Raw genomic sequence first — 20,565 nt, forward strand, 5'->3', positions numbered from 1 at the left:
ATTATGAGCATGTCTAATGAAAAATTAAATAAGTATATGATACTCTCTATATTAAATGAAAAATAATACATTTTTATTTTAACATAACTAAAGTAGTAGAAGAATACATGTAAAAATAACCATGATACTTTTTTAGAAAAAAAAATCCTCATCTATGCTCTTATAACCTTGATTATAATATATGAAAAAGAGATGCAACAATGGCATCTCAGCACTAATATACTTCTAGGGATGTCCTTTTATGTTAGTTTACTTTTCACATACTATACATGTTATACATACCCTAATATTTGATAGAAACATATAGGAAATAGTAGTGCCACATTTCTACTTATGATTAGATAATAGTAATGCTACAATTTTAGCCCATGATGAGGCAACTATAATGCCACATTCCCAACCTATAATGATCTAGCCTATAGCGGGGCAAAATAGTGCTGCACTTTTAGCCTATGATGGGGCAAAATAGTGTTGCCCTTTTAGCCTATGATGGAGCAATTATAGTGTCACATTTCCAACCTATTATGAGGCAATGATAGCATAGGTAGTCCAAAGCACCACATCTAACCATCCAGTTATATAAAATTCAGTTCCATGTTTGCCAAATCAAAGCATAATTTAATACGATATTCCATGCAAAATTCCTCGCAAATGAGTATCACATTTGTTGGCCCAACTAGGCAATCCAAGAGGGGGGGGGGGGGATGAATTAGATTTATAAAATTTTGCAGAAATAAAATCAAATCCCCTCAAATTTTTAAATCTAATGAAATAAGCTAGATGCAACAAGTATCGCAAATAATAATCACAAGTATGCAATTAAGTATGGAAAAATAAAGAGTGAAGGAAAAAAAAATACGCAACGATTTATAGTGGTTTGGTCTCCTTGTGAGCCTATATCCACTCCTCGGGACTTCTTTCCGAGATTTAATCCACTATGCTTTTCAAAGCTTTACAAACTGCTTGTCTTCCGGGTGCAAGCAACCTTTACACTTGGTGATATCCGAGCTAACCCTTGGTTGATCTACTCCCTCAAAGACTCTCTTGTTTATCTGGAGTACAATTCTCCCAAATAATCACTCTCTATCACTCAAGCTAACAAGAATTCAACAACTCTCTTACAATACTTAATCAAAATAACAAGAATGAAAGCATTACACTCAATTTTTCAACAAGAAAAACTTTTTACTTGTAAGCACAATACTCTTTTGATTTTTCTTCCATCCTTCTTACTGCAATATGAGGTATGAACCTCCTTTTATAGGCTTGAGAAGCCATTTTCTCGTTTGAAACAATTTGAAAATTTGGAAACCTTTTTTTAACACATTTAATGTAGGCAGATTCGGATCAGATTTGGTTTCCTATTTTGCAGCACCTTTTGACAAATCAAAAGGATGAATTCAACTTAGTGGCTAGAGATAAAGTTGTAGCCCTTTAAGTTATATTTCCAACCTGCTAATAATCATCTCAAAAAAATATTTGGTTGAAAAGTTATAGCTAAAAAAGTAAACATATGTCAGCCTGAATTATAGCTATGGATAGATAGATTGCAGACTATATTAGTCATAGCTAACATTCAAATTTAAAAATATATTAAATATAAACATTGTATCTCTTTAAGTTATCTTTCCAACATGATAAGAATCATCACAAAAAAGTATTTGGTTGAAACGTTATAGCTAAAAGAGTAAACATATGTCAGCCTGAATTACAGCTATAGGTAGATAAATTACTGGCCATATTACTTATAGCTACCGTTCAAATTTGAAAATATATTGAATATAAAAGTTGTAGATAAATAAGTCTTCTTTCTATATCATCTAGAATTACATTAATATTATATTTCAATAAAATGTTATGCCAAAAATACTAATATACATTTAGAATTCCAGCATCTGCCTTCAAAAAAATATCAATTCCTAATTTTCATTCATTTGCTATAATCATAATAATGAACTAAATTCATTTGTTTGTTGTCATCAAAATTAAATAGTAAACTATTGAAACTATAGAGTTAACAATTTTCTCCTTTTTGATGATGACAAACAATAGATGCAAACTTATATATTATTTTTTTAAAATAGCATCTCTTATTATTAATCATATATCTTCTCCCCCTTTTGGCATAAGAAATATCAAATATAAGAAAATATCAAATATAAGAAAATATAGATGTGATATCAAGGTAAATAAAATAATTGTTCATGAATCAATCTTATTTGATAACATTTATTCTCACCCTAAATAATTGCATTTTAGCACATGAGAAGAGAACAACATGAATTCGAATTCATCAAGATATAGAGAGATTGATAAGATTCAAAGTTATGCACAATATCTTCCCCTATCTATATGCATAGTATAGAAAAAAATATCATTTTTCAAAAGGATTGGACATACCAAGTTCTCTTCTAATATAACAAAATATTTTTTCGTTAAGAGGTTTTGTAAAAATATCCGCCAATTAATAATCAGTACTAATAAATTCAACTTCAATATCCCATTTTTGAACATAATTTCTTATAAAATGATGTCTAATTTCAATATGCTTGGTTCTAGAATGTTGAATAGGATTTTTAGTTAAATTAATTGCACTAGTGTTATCACATTTAATAGGAATATGAGAGAAATGAAACCCAAAATCTTCTAATTGTTGTTTCATCCATAAAATTTAAGCACAACAACTACCGACGGCAATATATTTGGCTTCGACCGTAGATAAAGCTACCAAATTTTGCTTTTTACTAAACCAAGATACTAGATAATATCCAAGAAATTGACAAGAATCACTAGTACTTTTTCGATCAATTTTACAATCCGCAAAATCTGCATCGGAGAAACCAATAAGATCAAAGGAAACATTTTAAGGATACCATAATCCTAAATTTTGAGTATCCAATAAATATTGAAAAATACGTTTCACGGCAATCATGTGAGATTATTTTAGACATGATTGAAATCTAGCACACATACAAACACTAAACATAATATTTAGTCTACTAGCGGTTAAATAGAGTAAAGAGCCAATCATACCTTGATATTTTCTGTCATCTATCGGCTTACCATTTTCATCTTTGTCCAGCTTAGCTAATGGACTCTTTGGGGTTCCAATTGATTTTGCATTCTCCATTCCAAACCTTTTAAGCAAATCCTTTATGTACTTGGATTGGTTAATGAAAATGCCTTCCTTTAGTTGCTTGATTTGGAGTCCGTGGAAGTAGTTTAGCTCCTCCATCATGCTCATTTCAAATTCATCTTGTATACACTCAGCAAAATTTTTGTACAAGCTTTTATTAGTAGCACCGAATATAATGTCATCAACATAAACTTGAACAATGAGCATGTCATGATCTTTACTTTTATAAAAAGAATATTATCTAGTTTTCCTCTTGTAAAATCATTATCAATAAGAAATTTACTTAATCTTTCATACCATGCTCTGGGTGCTTGTTTTAAACCACACAAAGCTTTTGAAAGTTTAAAAACATGATTTGAAAATTCATAATCTTGAAAAATAGAAGGTTGTTCTATATAAACTTTCTCTGAAATATAATCATTTAGAAAATCACTTTTAACATCCATTTGATATAACTTGAAATCTTTAAAACATGCAAATACAAGTAACATTCTAATTGCTTGAAGTCTAGCTACCGCTGCAAAACTTTCATCAAAATCAATATCTTCTTCTTAGTTGAAACCTGGGCTACTAATCTAGCTTTATTTTTAATTACTATACCGGATTCATCCACTTTGTTTCGAAAAACCCATTTAGTACCAATTACGGAATGATAATTAGATCTAGGTACTAATGTTCAAACTTGATTTCTTTTAAATTGATCTAGCTCTTCTTGCATGGCCAGGATCCAATTTTCATCAAGTTTTGCTTCTTGAAAATATTTTGGCTCTATTTGAGAGAGAAAAGTAAGATTACCACAAATATTACGAAGAGAAGAGCGAGTTTTATACCTTTCGAAGGATTGCTATTTATTAGATCTTTTGGATGATTGTGAGCATATCTCCATTCTTTTGGTAAGAGTTAAGGACCATTTTTTGTGCCATCATCTCTTTGATTCACACTTGAGCTTTTCTCTTGTAGATTGTCATTTGTAGTTTCTTTTTCTTCATCTTGGATGGTTACTTTTTCTAGACTTTTCTCAAATCTATATTATCATCATCACTTGCAACATTCTTGGAAGAAACATTGTTAGATTCATCAAATACAACATGCATAGATTCTTCCACTACAAGTGTTCTTTGATTGAAAACTCTATATACCTTGCTAGATATAGAATATCCAAGAAAAATAGCTTCATCCGATTTAGCGTCAAATTTACCTAAAATATCTTTATTATTATTTAAAATATAGCATTTACAACCAAATGCATGAAAATAACCAATATTTGGCTTCTTCCTTTTCAAAGCTCGTAAGGAGTTTTCTTAAGAATAGGCCTTATCATGGCTTGATTTATGATATAACAAGCGGTGTTAACGGCTTCGGCCCAGAAATATTTTGGTAAATCATTTTCACAAAGCATGGTCCTAGCCATCTCTTCAAGAGTTTTATGTTTTTTCTCAACTACAGCATTTTGTTGAGAAGTTCATGGAGCCGAGAAGTTATGGTCTAATCCATGTTCATTAAAAAAACTTTCAAAATCTTTGTTTTCAAATTCTCTACCATAATCACTTCTAATACTAGAAAAGAGAAAACCTTATTCATTTTGAACTTTCCTAAAAAGTTTTGTAAAATCATGGAAGGCTTCATCTTTGTTAATCCTAAAGGATGGATTTTGATGATCACAAAAATAATTAAGTTGAATGTGTACTCTAATGATGTTGGCTTAAATGTGAAAGGTTAGACCTCAAGACAAAAGTTCCATTTACAACATCCAAGAATCAAGAAAAATAAAATCAAAGCTCTCTAAAAAATCTGTGAAAAACTTAACGAGTTGACCCATATAGAAACTGAGTCGACTTCTATGTAGTTCAAGAAAAATAGAGAAGAATCACCTCCTGAGATCAACTACATGAGCCGACTCTCGTGTTTGAGGAGGCGACTCAAGTTATACATGAGCCGACCCTCGACATTATTGAGTCGACCCTCGGGGGAGAGCAGATAACCTATGAGCACTAAAGAAATGAGGCGACTCTTGCATTTGAAGAGCCGACCCTATATTTACATGAGTCGACTCCCGACATTGACGAGTCAACTCTAGAGGCAAACGCAAGAACTTTATATAGATTGAAGGAAAGAGCCAACTTCTATGTTCAGTGAGCTATCTTCCTTTGTACATGGGACACCCCCGAACCTAGTGAGTCGACCCATGGCATCCTGACAGCTCCAACGGCTACTTTCGACAGTACTTTTTTTGGATGAACAATGGATAGTTTCTTGGTGTGATGGATATCCAGTACTTTCTAAAAAGCTTACAGTTTATAAATTCAAAGTAACACCAAGGAAAAAAGATGACGAGGGAGAGGATCAAGTGAGAATATCAAATCACGCAAAATCTAAGCTTCAAAGAAAAAAATCCTCACATAAGAGCCTTCCAAGAAAAATAATATTGTGAGTAAACTAGTTGAAATATTCAACAGAGAAGTTGTTGCTGTACATTCAAGACCTTCAGCTACAGCTGCAGCCAACGACCATCATCAAAGCTTCAGTTTTACTTTTATTGTTACATTTATTTTGAAGCTTTATTTACCTTGTTACAACATTTATCACTTAGTCTTATTTCTGTTGTAACAATTATATTTGCTTTGAAACTGAGAAAGGTTCTTCCAAACCTTAATTGAAAGTTGTTGAATCAGGAGATTCAATAAGGGCTAAGGTTTTGGTTGGTGAGCCTGTGAAAACCGACTGGATTGTTTGTAAACCCAGAAAACAATCGTGTAAGATTTTGGTTGGTGAGCCTGTGAAAACTGACTGGTTTGTTTGTAAATCCGGAAAGCAAACGGACTAAGGTTGTGGTTGGTGATCCTGTGAAAACCAACTGGGTTCGTTGTGATCCTGAAAAAATAGCGAGTTGGGTTGTGAGCTCGAAAAACAGCCATACTATAATCTGGGTGGTTATAGTGAAATTTTCAAGAGTCTTAGGGAGTGGATGTAGGTGTGGGTTACATCGAACCACTATAAAATTTCTGTGTATGTGTGTGTGCTTTTTCTCTTTACACTATTGCACCTTAATCTCTGCCATCATTCATTCATTGCTCAAAACACACTATATCTTTGAAGTTGACATTATAGTTTATCCGCTGCATTCTAGTTAAAAAAAAATTAAAAACTCAATTCACCCTCCTCTTGAGCTGTATATCTGGGCAACAAGTGGTATCAGAGCTCGATACTCAACTTCTTTTGATCTAACCGTCAAGAGTTAAAGATCATGGTAGCTCCATTAGGAACCTCTATTGCCAAAGGGTAATCCACGAATAGACCACCACTCTTTAATGGAACCAATTACACATATTGAAAAGCACGCATGCGCATATTCATCCAAGCACTTGACTATGATTTATGGAACATCATAGTCAATGGGCCGCACACACCCACGATGATCATTGATAGCAGCATCTCACTATCCAAACCTAAAGGAAAATGGGATGATTATGATAAGAAAATAGCTCAGTTGAATACAAAGGCCATGAATGTTTTATACTGTTCATTAGATGCTAGTGAATTTAATCGCATATCCATCTGCATGTATGCAAAAGAAATCTGGGATAGGCTGAAAGTTACACATGAAGGCACTAACTAGGTTAAAGAATCTAAGGTTAACATGTTAGTGCACAAATATGAACTATTTAAAATGGAACTCAGTGAGTCTATATCTAAAATGTTTACTAGATTTACTGATATTATTAATAGTCTGAAAAGTCTTGGCAAATCCTATACTAACAGTGATCTTATCCGAAAAGTTCTCGGGTCACTTCCAAGAACTTGAGAAGCAAAAGTCATTGCCATCCAAGAAGCCAAGAACCTCAACGCACTCCCACTGGAAGAACTCTTGGGATCACTGATGATTCACGAACTCTCCATGAGACAAAGCCTAGAAGAGGATGAATTCAAGGAGCGTAGAACCATTGCTCTAAAGTCAACTCAAGCTGAAAATGAGAACGATAGTTTTGATTCTGAAGACAGTGAGGAAATGGCCTTGATCATAAGGAGATTTAGAAAGTTCTTCAGAAAGAAGAAATCTAGATTTAAGAAAGTAGCAGTGATTAGGGGGAGCAAAGTAGAGAAAAAAAAAGGAGCAGCAAGTGACCTGTTATGAATGTAAGAAACTGGGTCACTTCAGAACTGAATGTCCACTACTCAAAAAGGCTCCTAAAAAGTATAAAAAGAAGGCCATGATGACCACTTGGAGTGATAGTGACAAAACGAACTCTGAAGAAGAAGAGCAACAACAAGCAACTGCACTTCTATATTTTATGGCACATGAAAATGAGGTATATGCTAAAACTCAAATTGGCTTTTTATTTGAAGAACTTCATGAAGCCTTTTCTGATCTTCTCTTAGAATACAAAAAACTTGTTCTAAGAAATAAAGAATTAAAATACAAAAATCAACTTCTTACTGAAAGCAATGTTAAAATTCAGAAAAATAGTGAGAAACTTTCAGAAATTAATAAAAAGTTAACCAAAGAGATTAACAAGTTAAAACCTTTTGTTGAAAGATTTATCCTCAGCTCTGAAAAACTGAACTTAATTCTAGATAATCAAAGAGCTATGTTTGACAAGAATGGTTTGGGATATCATCCTTGGAACAAACAAAAATCACTCAAAAACATGTTTGTTAAACCCTCCTCTGTTTATCCTGCAATAGTTTCTACAAATCTGATGAGCAGAAACAGAAATCTGTTAAAAACATCCCTAAAAATCTGTCATCTGTGTATGCTGAAACCATTCTGTTTAGATTTAATAAGAACACATTACAATATACACCTTGTAATATGAAAACCTGCAATCCTGTTAGCAACATATCTTTTAAGAAAATCTAGGTTCCAAAAGGAACCATTATTGCTAATCAGCAAGGACCCAAAAGAGCTTAGATACCTAGGATGAAAATTTGATTGGTGTTTTACAGGTGTGTCTAGCTACCTAAGGATCCAATAGAAGATGGTACTTGGATAGCGGGTGTTCTAGACACATGATAGGGGATGAAACTCAGTTCATCACCCTTGAAAAGAAAAATAGGGGAATGGTTACTTTTGGTGATAATGGCAAAGATAAAAAAAGATTGGTATAGGTAACATTCGAATCACTCCATTCTCTTACATTGAAATTGATTAGTTGATGGACTAAAATATGATCTGCTAAGCTAGTTAATTTTGTGATAAAGGCTACAAAGTAACTTTTGAATCCTCTATGTGCTTAATCTCTAAACCCCATAACAGTGGCATTATTTTTACTGGACATAGGAATGAAAATGTGTACATCGTAGATTTAGATCAAATATTCATGAAAGATATACAATATCTAGTAGCTATGAAAACTAAGAAAACTAGCTGGTTATGGCACCGAAAATTTGCTCATGCTAGTATGGACTTAATTTTAAAGATCATTTGAAAAGATCTTATTATTAAGTTTTGAAAAGAACAAAGTGTGCAATGCATGTTAGCTAGGAAAACAAACTAGAACCACTTGGGAGCTAGAGGCTCTCTACACAAAATAACTCTTAGGGCTTCAGCCCTGTAAGAGTGAGAAGAGGGAGAGAATCCTACATTTGAAAGATTTAAAAGCCCAGAGAATAGGTTTTCTGAGACTACAACTTTGGCATTTCTCACCCAACCTACAAGACCACCATCACCCCTACTGACGGTGCTGAAAAATTCCCTAATTAGACCAGAATATGTGGGAATGTTAAGGGAACAAAGGCATTCTAGACCTAAAGCCCTAAGATGATCTCCTAGGGTGAAACCCTCCCGAGAGAGGAAGTGGAAATCTACTTTCCTACCGGTGGTTACGGCCCTACCAGCACGCGAATGCGGAGCGTCCGGTCTAAGGGAGGAAGGCGCCGGAGACTCAGAGTGTGTTGGCTCATTCCTAGCCTTGGACCTCCTCTCCATTTTGCTTGCCACAAGGGGGCATTTTCCGCATGAACCGGACGCCCTCTTGGGTGCCATCGGAACAAAATCTAAGGAAAATGGCAAGGAATCCTAAGAAATAAGGTCAAGGGACAACTCTAAGGATAGAGATGAAAGGAACACACAAAGACAAAAGGAGAAAAATTAGAATGGAGACGACTCAGCTAGGTTAAAAAGCCGTCAGTCTGTCCTCGAGACAACTCCTGCAAAAGCTCGAATCGACTCAAGCACGAGTCGACTCAGGGTTTTACTTCGAGTCGGCTCGAGCCCTATCCTGTCCAAAGATATTCAAAAGTTTTGGGTTCAAAATAATTTCGGATTGAGTTCAATCGATTCCAATAAACTAATATGACAAAGATAGGCTCAGATCAGATTGAAATTTAAGATAAAAAGATTAAAATCAATAGGAGCAAACAATAAATCATTGAAATGGGTCAATCACTTTTAATCCTCTTCTAAGAGTACAAAATCTATCTTCACTCAGAGGTTTAGTGAAGATATTAGCAAGTTGATCATCAGTACACATAAACTCAAACAATACATCATCATTCAAAATATAATCTCTTATGAAATGGTGTCTTTTCTCAATGTGCTTAGTTCTTGAGTATTGAATTGGATTTTTTATTAAGTTTATGGCACTGGTATTATCACAGTTTATGGGTATTTTAGATTGCTTAATGCCATAATCCTCTAGTTGCTGCTTAATCCATAAAATCTGTGCATAACAACTTCTGGCTGCAATATATTCGGCTTTTGCTGTAGATAGTGCAACTGAATTTTGTTTCTTACTAAACATGAAATTAAGTTTGCTCCTAAGAATTGACATGTAACACTGGTACTTTTTTATCTAATTTATATCCAGCAAAATCAGCATCAGTGTACCCTATTAAGTTTATGTTTGAATCTTGTGAGTACCACAATTCTATACTTTTTGTTCTAACTAGATATTTAAATATTCTTTTCTCAATCCTAAAGAATGAATTTTGATGATTACAAAATACTTGAGATAATGTTGTGTACTAATGATGTTGGCTTAATTGTGAAGGTCTATAAGCCAAGAAAAATTAGAAGAAATGAAGCACTGCAAAATCATTGTCCTTAATTCTTCATGAACACTTTATTGGATATGTTCTAAAAGGAAATGATCTTAATCCAATCCAAAGAAATCAAAGATGAAGTCTAAGGTTTTCTATTTGAGATACTTGAGTCGATCCCTAAGCAAAAAGGACAAGTTTGAGTTGACTCTGGCACGTTTTCACTTAAGTGGCACAGTCAATGAGTCGACCTCCACAAAGTATGAGTCGACCATTGGGTAGTTCAAATTAAACAGAGAGCTTTTATCGTCTAAGACAAGATTTGAAGAGTCGACCCTTGTGCCAAATGAGTCGACCCCCGATATTAAAGAGTCGACCCTTATGTTTTAAGAGTCGACCCCAGTTCAATCTCAGTGTTGGCTAGAGAAATTATTGGATGAGTCGACCCTTGTGTTTAAAAAGGCAACTCCTGAAGAAGATGAGTCGACCCTTAAAGTTAAAGAGTCGACCCTTTGAAGTTGCAACAGCAAGAGCCATCTCAATATTTTGAAGTACCGACCCAAGATAAACATGAGTCGACCCTTGAGTTACATGAGTCAACCCCTGCACTGCTGGGACCACAATGGAAAGCTTGTAACAACTTTTGCCTTTTTCTGTAACAAAAAAGATTCTCATCAGAACGGCAAGAAAGGAATTTGAATCCCTCTGAAGAACTTGTCTATAAACTGAAGGAAACCTCAGAAGGAAAATAACAAGGAAAGAGATATATATTCTATCAAGAAAGAAAAGTTTTCACAAAAGAAAGGAGAAGGAAAAAGCTAAAACGGCATCTGAAGCTTGCTCCTGTGAGGAAATCAGTCGAAGCTTCTCATTGCATCAAGAAGAGCTGGTGTTCAAGCATTGGGACACTTTTCCACAGCCAACTTCTTCATCAGCTTCAGCTTTTATTTCTATTGATTTATTCTATATTCTCTAAAGCTTTGAGTTTTCTGGTTACAACAATCATTTATTTGGATTATCTGTTGCTGTAACAGTTTCACTGTCTGAAACTTGTAAAGGCACTTCTAAGCCTTGATTGAAAGTTGCTGAATCGGGAGTATTCAGCAAGGAAAAAAAATTTTGGTTGGCTTGTCTGAAAACCAACTGGGTTGTTTGTGAGCCCGAAAAAACAAACGATGATAGATTTTCGATTGGTTGCTTGAGAAAACTAATTGATTTTTTGATTGTGAGCCTGAAAAATAATCAGGCTATAATCTGCTGGATTATAGTGAAATCTCAAGCGTGGCTTGGGAAGTAGATGTAGGTGCTGGGAGTGCACCGAACCACTATATATCCTTGTGTTTGTGTGTGACTTGCTTCTCTTCTTTCACTGCATATTTCTAACTGCATTCCTCATCTTATTCACTGATTTATTACTGCAACTTTAATTCCGCTGCTAAATCTCCAAGTTACTAGAAGATTTTAGTAACTCATTCACTTCACATTATTAATTTTAAAAAGACCCAATTCATCCCCCCCCTCTTGGGCTGCACCTCTGGGTAACAAGTGGTATCAGAGCTTGATACTCACAGTAACTTATTGATCTAACAATCAAGAGTTAAAGGTTATGGCAGCCTCTATGGGATCTTCTATTGCTGAAGGGCAATCTACCAACAGACGACCTCTTTTCAATGGCACAAATTTTACTTATTGAAAAACACGTATGCATATTTTTATTCAAGCACTTAACTATAATTTATGGACTGTTATTATTAATGGACCTCACACACCAACTAAGATTATTGATGGCATGACCTTATTCAAACCTGAAATTGAATGGGATGACCATGATAAAAGAATGGCTCAACTGAATGCAAAAGCCATGAATGTTCTTTACTATTCTTTAGATGTAAATGAGTTTAATCGTATAATTATTTGCATGACTGCTAAAGATATCTGGGATAGGCTGGAAGTTATACATGAAGGCACTTATCAGGTCAAAAAATCTAAAATCAGTATGCTAGTGCATAAATATGAACTATTTAAAATGGAAAACAGTGAGTCTATAACTGAACGTTTACTATATTCACTGATATTATAAACAGCTTAAAAAGCCTTGGTAGATCTTACTCTAACAGTGATCTTGTTCGAAAAATTCTTAGGTCTCTTCCTAGAGCATGGGAAGCAAAGGTCACTGCCATCCAAGAAGCCAAAGATCTCAACTCTTTCCCACTGGAAGAACTGTTGGGTTTCTTAATGACTCATAAGTTTTCAATGAAACAAAATCTTGAGGAGGACGAACCCAAGAAGCGTAGAACCATTGCTCTTAAGTCCACTCTGCATGAAGATGAGAGCGAGGATTCTGAATCTGATAACAGTGAGAAAATGACCCTGATTACAAGAAAGTTCAGAAAGTTTTTCAGAAGAAATAGAGAAAACATCAAGAAAATGTCTGTAATCAAGGAGGAGCAAAGCAAAGAAAATAATAATAATGAGAAATATATTTGCTATGAATGCAAAAAGTCAGGACACTTCAGAACTGATTGTCTCTTATTCAAAAAGGCTCTGAAAAAATTAAAGAAGAAAGCTATGCTGGCTACTTGGAGTGACAGTGATGACTCTGGCTCTGGAGAAGAAGAACAATAACAAGAAGCTGCAAATCTATGTCTAATGGCACATGAAAATGAGGTATACTTAGATACTAAATATAATTTCACTTTTGATGAACTTCAAGATGTTTTTTCTGAGCTAATGATTGGATATAAAAAACTTAGCTTAAAGAATAAAGAGCTGAAAATTAAGAATCAATCCTTGGAAAAAGAAAATGCTCTGCTTCTGAAAAATAAAAAGAAACTGCATGAAGAAAATCAAAATCTAGCTAAAGAAGTTGATAAACTGAAACCGATAGTAAATAAATTTATCCTAAGCTCTAAAAAATAAAATCTAATTCTTGAAAGTCAGAGAGCTGTCTTTAGCAAGGCTAGATTAGGATATAATCCTTGGAAAAGATAGAAATCATTGAGAAACATATTTGTAAAACCAACTTATGCTCAACCAAAATCTGCACTATTTAAGTTAGACAAACTGAAACAGAAATACACTGCATGCAATCCTAAAAGCCAAAATCTTGTAAGTAATGTTTTAATTAAGAAGATATGGATTCCAAAAGAAAGTATTATTGCTAACCTGCAAGGACCCAAGAGAGCTTGGGTACCTAAGATAAAAGCCTAAATTCTGTTTTGCAGGAGTGTCTAGGATCCCATGAATCAAACAGAAGATGGTATTTGGATAGTGGGTGCTCTAGACATATGATAGGGGATGAATCCCAATTCATGTCCCTCAAAAAGAAAGATGGAGGAATGGTTACCATTGGTAATAATGGCAAAGGCAAAATTATTGGTATTGGTAACATTCGGATCACTCCAACAACTTTTATTGAAAATGCTTTATTAGTGGATGGATTAAAACATAATTTACTAAGTATTAGTCAATTCTGTGATAAAGGATATGTTGTGACTTTTGAATCATCTATGTGCTTAGTTTCTAGTACCAATAATAGTGGTATAATATTTACTGGACATAGACATGGAAATGTGTATTTAGTTGATTTAGATCAAATACTCATGAAAAACATAAATTGTTTGGTAGCTATGAAAACCAAAAATAGTGAGACTAGCTGGTTACGGCATCGAAAATTAGCTCATGCAAGCATGGATTTAATTTCAAAACTGATCCGAAAAGAACTTGCTTTCGGCTTGCTTAAATTATCCTTTGAAAAAAATAAAATTTGCTCTGCATGTCAATTAGGAAAATAGACCAGAACTTCTTTCAAATCTAAAAATGTTGTCTCCACAACTAGACCTTTAGAGCTTCTGCACATGGCCTTATTTGGACCAACTAGGACTGCAAGCCTAGTTGAAAAACTTTATAGCTTTGTTATTGTGGTTGATTTTTCTAGATATACGTAGGTTTTATTTTTAGCGCACAAAAATGAAGCATTTTCAGCTTTCACTAAACTGTATAAAAATATTTCAAATGAACATGGACTGCAAACTATCAAGATTAAAAGTGATCATGAAACTGAATTTGAAAATCATGACTTTGAAAATTTCTGCACTGAAAATCGTATTGATCATAACTTTTCTGCACCAAGAACACCACAACAAAATGGAGTTGAAGAGAGAAAGAATAAAACTCTTACTGAAATGGCTAGGACAATGTTATGTGAAAGCAATTTACCTAAGTACTTTTGGGCTGAAGCTACAAACACAGCCTGTCATGTCCTTAATAGAGTTACTATTAGATCTATTCTAAAGAAAACTCCTTATAAGCTTTTGAAAAACAAGAAACCAAATCTTTCATATCTTCATATTTTTGGTTGCAATTGTTTTGTTCTAAATAATGGTAAAGACAACTTGGGAAGTTTGATTCCAAATCAGATGAAACTATTTTTCGTGGATATTCTTCATCAAGCAAAGCATATAGATTATTCAACAAGAAAACTCTAGTTGTAGAAGAATCAATACATGTTATTTTTGATGAATCTAATGACCTTTCTTCAAGAAGGAATGTAGATCTCGATGATGATGCAGGAGAACTAAATAAAGAAATCAAAGAATTGACCCTAAAGGATGTCTCTGCATTTGAAAATTCAAAACATGATGAAAATCAAGAAGAAAAAGAACAAATATTTAAAGGTAAAACTAGTATACCAAAAGAATGGAGGTATGCACCCAGTCATCCAAGAGATTTAATAATTGGTGATCCTTCACATGGTATTAGGACTAGATCCTCTATTAGAGATACTTGTAATCATCTTGCATTTGTCTCTCAAATAGAACCAAAAAAGCTGAAAAAGATAACAATTGGTTAATGGCTATGCAAGAAGAACTAAATCAATTTGAAAGAAACAATGTTTGGAATTTGGTTAGAAGACTTGAAAATATTTTTGTAATTGGGACAAAATGAGTTTTCAGAAATAAATTAAATGAAGATGGCATTGTAATTAGAAATAAGGCTAGATTAGTTGCTAAAGGATATAATCAAGAAGAAAGAATTGATTTTGATGAAACCTTTGCATCCGTAGCTAGACTTGAAGCTATTAGGTTGTTACTTGCATTTGCATGTTTTATAAACTTCAAATTATTCTAAATGGATGTCAGAAGTACATTTCTAAATGGTATTATTATTGAAGAAGTCTATGTAGAACAGCCACCCGGCTTTGAAAATCATAAACTTTCAAATCATGTTTTTAAATTGAACAAAGTACTTATAGTTTGAAGCAAGCTCCTAGAGCTTGGTATGATAGATTAAACAACTTTTTAACAAAAAGTAATTGTTCTAGAGAAAATGTTGATAAAACTCTGTTTATTAAAAAGAAAAATGTTGATATTCTGATTGTTCAAATATATATTGATGATATTATATTTGGTGCTACTAATGAAAGTTTATGTGAAGAATTTGCTAAGCTAATGCAAAGTGAGTTCGAGTTTGATGGGTGAACTCAACTTCTTCCTTGAACTCCAAATGAAGCAAACAAGAGATGGAATCTTCATCTTCCAAAGCAAATACTCAAAGAATATCTTAAAGAAGTTTGGTATGGAAGATTCAAAACCATTAGGTACTCCTATGAGCCTCTCTTGTAAATTAGAAAAAGATGAGTATGGTAAATCTTTGATTCAAAGCTGTATAGAGGAATGATTGGTTCTCTACTTTATCTTACAGCAAGTAGACCTAATATAATGTATAGTATTTGCATGTGTGCAAGATATCAAGTAAATCCTAAAGAATCACACTTTATTGCTGTTAAAAGGATATTAAGATACTTAAAAGGAACTCAACATTTGCGTTTATGGTATTCTTAGGCATCAACAATTGACTTAAGTGGCTATTTAGATGCCAATTTTGCTGGTTGTAGATTAGACAAAAAAAGTACAAATGAAACTTATCATTTTTTTGGAATAAACTTAATCTCTTGGTTTGGCAAGAAGCAAAATTTTGTAGCACTATCTACAGATAAGACTAAATATATTGTTGCAGGAAGTTGTTGTACCCAAATCCTATAGATTAAGCAACAACTCGAAGACTATGGCATAAAATAAAATAAAATTTCTATAAGGTGTGACAACACTGAAAGTGAATCCTAGGTTCTTCGGTATTAAGCATGCTGAATTTTTTTTTTTTTTAAAACCATGGTTGAACCTGATTGGGTTGCCTACGTACCCCTTCATAAGGGGGATCAAGCCATACGTAGTTCTTTTTAAGTTTTAAAACGCAGCTGAAAAATCGAATCAAATAATTTAATTCATGCATGCTTACAAGATCAAATTTAGAAATCAGCACCTTAAGAACACATAGGATTATGCTGGAATCATTTAAACAATTATGCTAAAACTTTCATTCATGATTAACTATCAGATCTGAAAGGTAAATACTCTATTCCGATTAATCTCTAAATATTCATCGAATGGATTCTGGAGATAACTCCGTAGGAGCCCCAAAGGAGGGTAAAATCTCAGAAAATCGGACCTAGACCCTGACTCCAAAATAAAAAGATTAATATAGAATTAATACCTTTTATGATGGAACAAACTTGTGGATCTGATCCTTGACTTCGCAGCCACGCACATGAATGGCCTCTATGAGAAGTACACGCGAAGCCCTAGGTAGATCGTCTTCCGCAGGAGTGCTAGCTCGCGTAGGAACGCAGCAATGGCTGAAGCTTTCTCCTTCTAAACACTCAACCTTTGATTGTTCTTCAAGGAGATGGAGGATGGACGTGAGGAAGAAGGAGAAGAAGGGATGGAGGCCCTCAGAAAAGTTTTTCAGAATTTTTTTGAAACCTCTAAATATGGTATATCTTGAACCCAAGGCGTGGGGGTCTTTTATAGACAAAAGATCCCCCCACGTATCACACCTAATTTAGCCAACTAATTTGGCTGATAAAATTCCCAAAAAATTCTGATGGTTTGGAAGCTAAGAGGAGATAAACATATTCAAATTTTGGGAATTTTGGATCCCTAAAGAATAGGAATTCATGCATCCAAAGTTCAGCCGCAGACCACCCTATTTCATGCGCCATGCAATTCCTACAAATTAGGAAATTCATCTAAATCTTTCTATAAAGATTTAAGGTGCCATTTTTATAGAAAATATAGCCCCACGCCTCCTCTCTTCTCACGCCAATTTTTGGCCAAAAATAAAAAGGATAGGCAAAGAAAATATTAGGGATAAATTAAGGTGTCATTCTTCTCCAAGAAGATAAGGATGGGTTCCTAAAATTTAGGGATTCTTCTCCTTATCTGTTCGTCCTTTCCTGTCTAACTAAAAATTATGCTAAACAGATCGTTGTTAGAACCGACAAATAAAGTTTAAATTAATTTTACTCTTACCTGTTCTACTCGAAGAATAGTGGTCGTAAGAGGTCGATCCACAGGAAGGCGATTGGAGTTGCTTAAAAATAAAAACGTTCATTTGGATTCAAAATCGATTTTTGAATGATAGAAGAAAAACATTACTTCGGGGATGTTAATAGATTCTCTAGTCTACCGGATAATATTTTTTAATTGAAATTAACTAGAAGACATATACTTAGATTCAAAGAGCATTTATATATTTAACTAATCAAAGAAGAGCTTTGGCATAAATTAAAAAGGATGAAACTAAGAGGATTGAAGCAAACATAAATTTCATAAAAGAAGATTTAATGTATTGCATAAAAAAAAATTAAAATTTCAGCATAAAAAAATCTTAAAAGTAAAACTCTCCACCAAAATAAAATTCTCTAAATTTAAAACTTAAAACATTGTTCTCAATTAAAACTCAAACTCAAAACTCATTGCTCTCAATTAAAATTCAGACTAAAAACAAGACATTGCTCTTAATTAAAATAAAACTAAACATAAAACATTGCTCTTAAAAATAAAACTAAACATGAAAAGAAAAAAAAAAGAATAAAAAAAACAAAAGCACTGTGCTCTATTTGAAAACAGAGCATGAACACTCCTCTCTGCTTCTTCTTCCCCGGACCAGCCGACCACCCTCTTTCTCCCCTGTTCTTTGGCTCAACACCCAACCGACTCCTCCTCTTTCTTGGACCAGCTGGCCACCTCACCGAGAGCTCCTCTGTTTCTTGGCCCAAAACCCCCACCGAACACCCCTCCCTGCTTCTCCTCCGTTCTTCTTATAGGCTCTTGGAGACATGTTGAAATTGCTGGGAGGAATGGTGATCGTGGAGCTCGGATGCGGCGTCGGAGGCTGTGGGATCGGCTGGCAGCGATGCGGATGGAAGGCGCGTTGATCTGCGGAAGGATTTGGGATGCATGCGGAAGGTGGGGACACGGATCCGGGCGCTGGAAGGAGGCGATCGCACGCAGATGAGGCGGAGGGAGCTGATCTGGATGGTGATCCGTGGCTGGGGCACTGCGGGATCATTGCTGGGAGACGAATCGTCCGGGATCGCACGCGGAAGAGGAAGGATGCTGGGGCTTCCTTCACAGACGCGGGATCGTTGCTCTTCCCTTCTTTGGGTGCCGGATTGGAAGCGGGATCGACGGGGAGGAGCCGTTCATGGAAGAGCTGGGATTTGGGGGAGAATCACGAATTAGGGAGAGCTTGGATCTCGGGAGGAAGGAGAGGGCGGTGATGCACTGCGGACGGCTGGAGCAGCTGCTTGGATCACGAAAGATGATTCGGGAGCTAGGAGACACCAAGTTCCGTCCAATTAGTCATATAGATAAAAAAAATAGTATAATATGAAATTTGGCTTGTAGACGGATGGACTTAGTTCGTCACGGGTCATCTGTTCTGACTGGAGGTCAATTGCAAGTCTTTCAAGTCATGGGTCACCCAGCATCTCATTGTTATGATATGGCCAAATTAGATTTGCCCAAAATTCTTTCCCAAAAGCATAGAAAAATTGGACCCGATTCGGATCCAAACCCGACTCGGACCCGACCCGATCTTCAACCGGGTCGGGTCTGGGAAGGGATTCTTCTGAAGTTAAATTTGTACTCAATGTACATTTTATCTCTAATTTATAATAATCTGTGTCAAACCCAAATATAATATTAATCCAGTGAATTTATCATTATCCGTTAGCAATAACACTAATTTTAGTGACATGTAGGTCTCACTTTTGTGCTCTCATCACACCCCCCAACTATTAGATGTATGCCCTAGAAGCCAATCTGGCTGACACATTGTTAATTCTAGGGACATAATTTTGTACTTGACTATTTATTATTGAATAAATAAAAGGCATCTTTTCATTCATATTAATGATGTGTCTATGAATCGTCCAAGAAATTAATAAGATGATGATGCATATTCTCAAGAGTTGAGAATTTGAGCCATGTATCATTAGTGATTAATTTCTAAATGCTCATGATCAATGGATCATCACGAGGATGGTGATCGATCCGATCAGTGCACAGATCACTTTCCTTCTGGATAGACGAGACTTGAGTCCACAGTGTAGGGACACTGAAGTGATAGTGCAGGTGCTTGTTAGAGAACAAGGGTACTGAGCGTGATCAGGACAAGAAGTTACTTGGACGTCTATCCACTCGTCAGTGACTTGCTTGATGTTGCAGTAGTATGACTGGTCCTTTGACCTGCGGTGCTTCGGCTACTCACAGTGAGGTTATTGTAGTTTGACTACACGTATACATGGTCTCTAGTCATATGGGTCCTTGTAGTGTAGATTGGCTGCAGTAAGTTCACTGTAGGAGTAGGGTATGCACTTACATAGAATCTATCGACCTTGATAGAAGAGGAGTGATCCTATGTGATTTGTTAGACTGAGTTCTAAGACCTTGGCCAGGGCAGTAATATAAAGTGGAGAAAGAGTTTTCCACTATCGAACTCGAGTCAAATAAATCTTGACATATGACAGACGAAGGGGTTTGACGAGTTATCCATGACCTCCGTCCTGTAGGGATCCACGATAGAAGGACCGTATCACATGATAACTGCACCTAGAGGTTCATCATTCTATTCTGCTGGGTAGCCACTACATGCTGCTAGGTGTCACTGGTGGATGGTGGGACTCATAGGGATTATCTCGATGATCGATAAGCCCTAATGAGTAGAGTTGGAATCGTTCCGACCCATTGAAAGGAGTTTTCAATGATATTGTGATAGAGATCACAATATATCTCACTACCAGTCAGAGTAGAACCTATGGGGTCACACACACTAGAGGCATTGACCGATCCGATGGTTGAATCGTGATTAGGAATCACAAGTAATCAATTTGATTGATAATAGGCTGAAGAAGGAACAAAGAGAATTAATTAATTGGACTTAAAACAAGAGTCCTACTTGGAGTAGGAATCCTAGAGTCCTAATTGGATTAGGACTAGGAATCCTACTTGGACTGAGATTCCTACTTGGACTGGGATTCCTACTTGGATTGGGAATCCTATTTGGAGTAGGACTGGGATTCCTACTTGGAGTAGGATTCCTACAAT

This window comes from Phoenix dactylifera, chromosome 14 (assembly GCF_009389715.1).
Source record: "Phoenix dactylifera cultivar Barhee BC4 chromosome 14, palm_55x_up_171113_PBpolish2nd_filt_p, whole genome shotgun sequence".
Classification (NCBI taxonomy): Eukaryota; Viridiplantae; Streptophyta; class Magnoliopsida; order Arecales; family Arecaceae; genus Phoenix; species Phoenix dactylifera.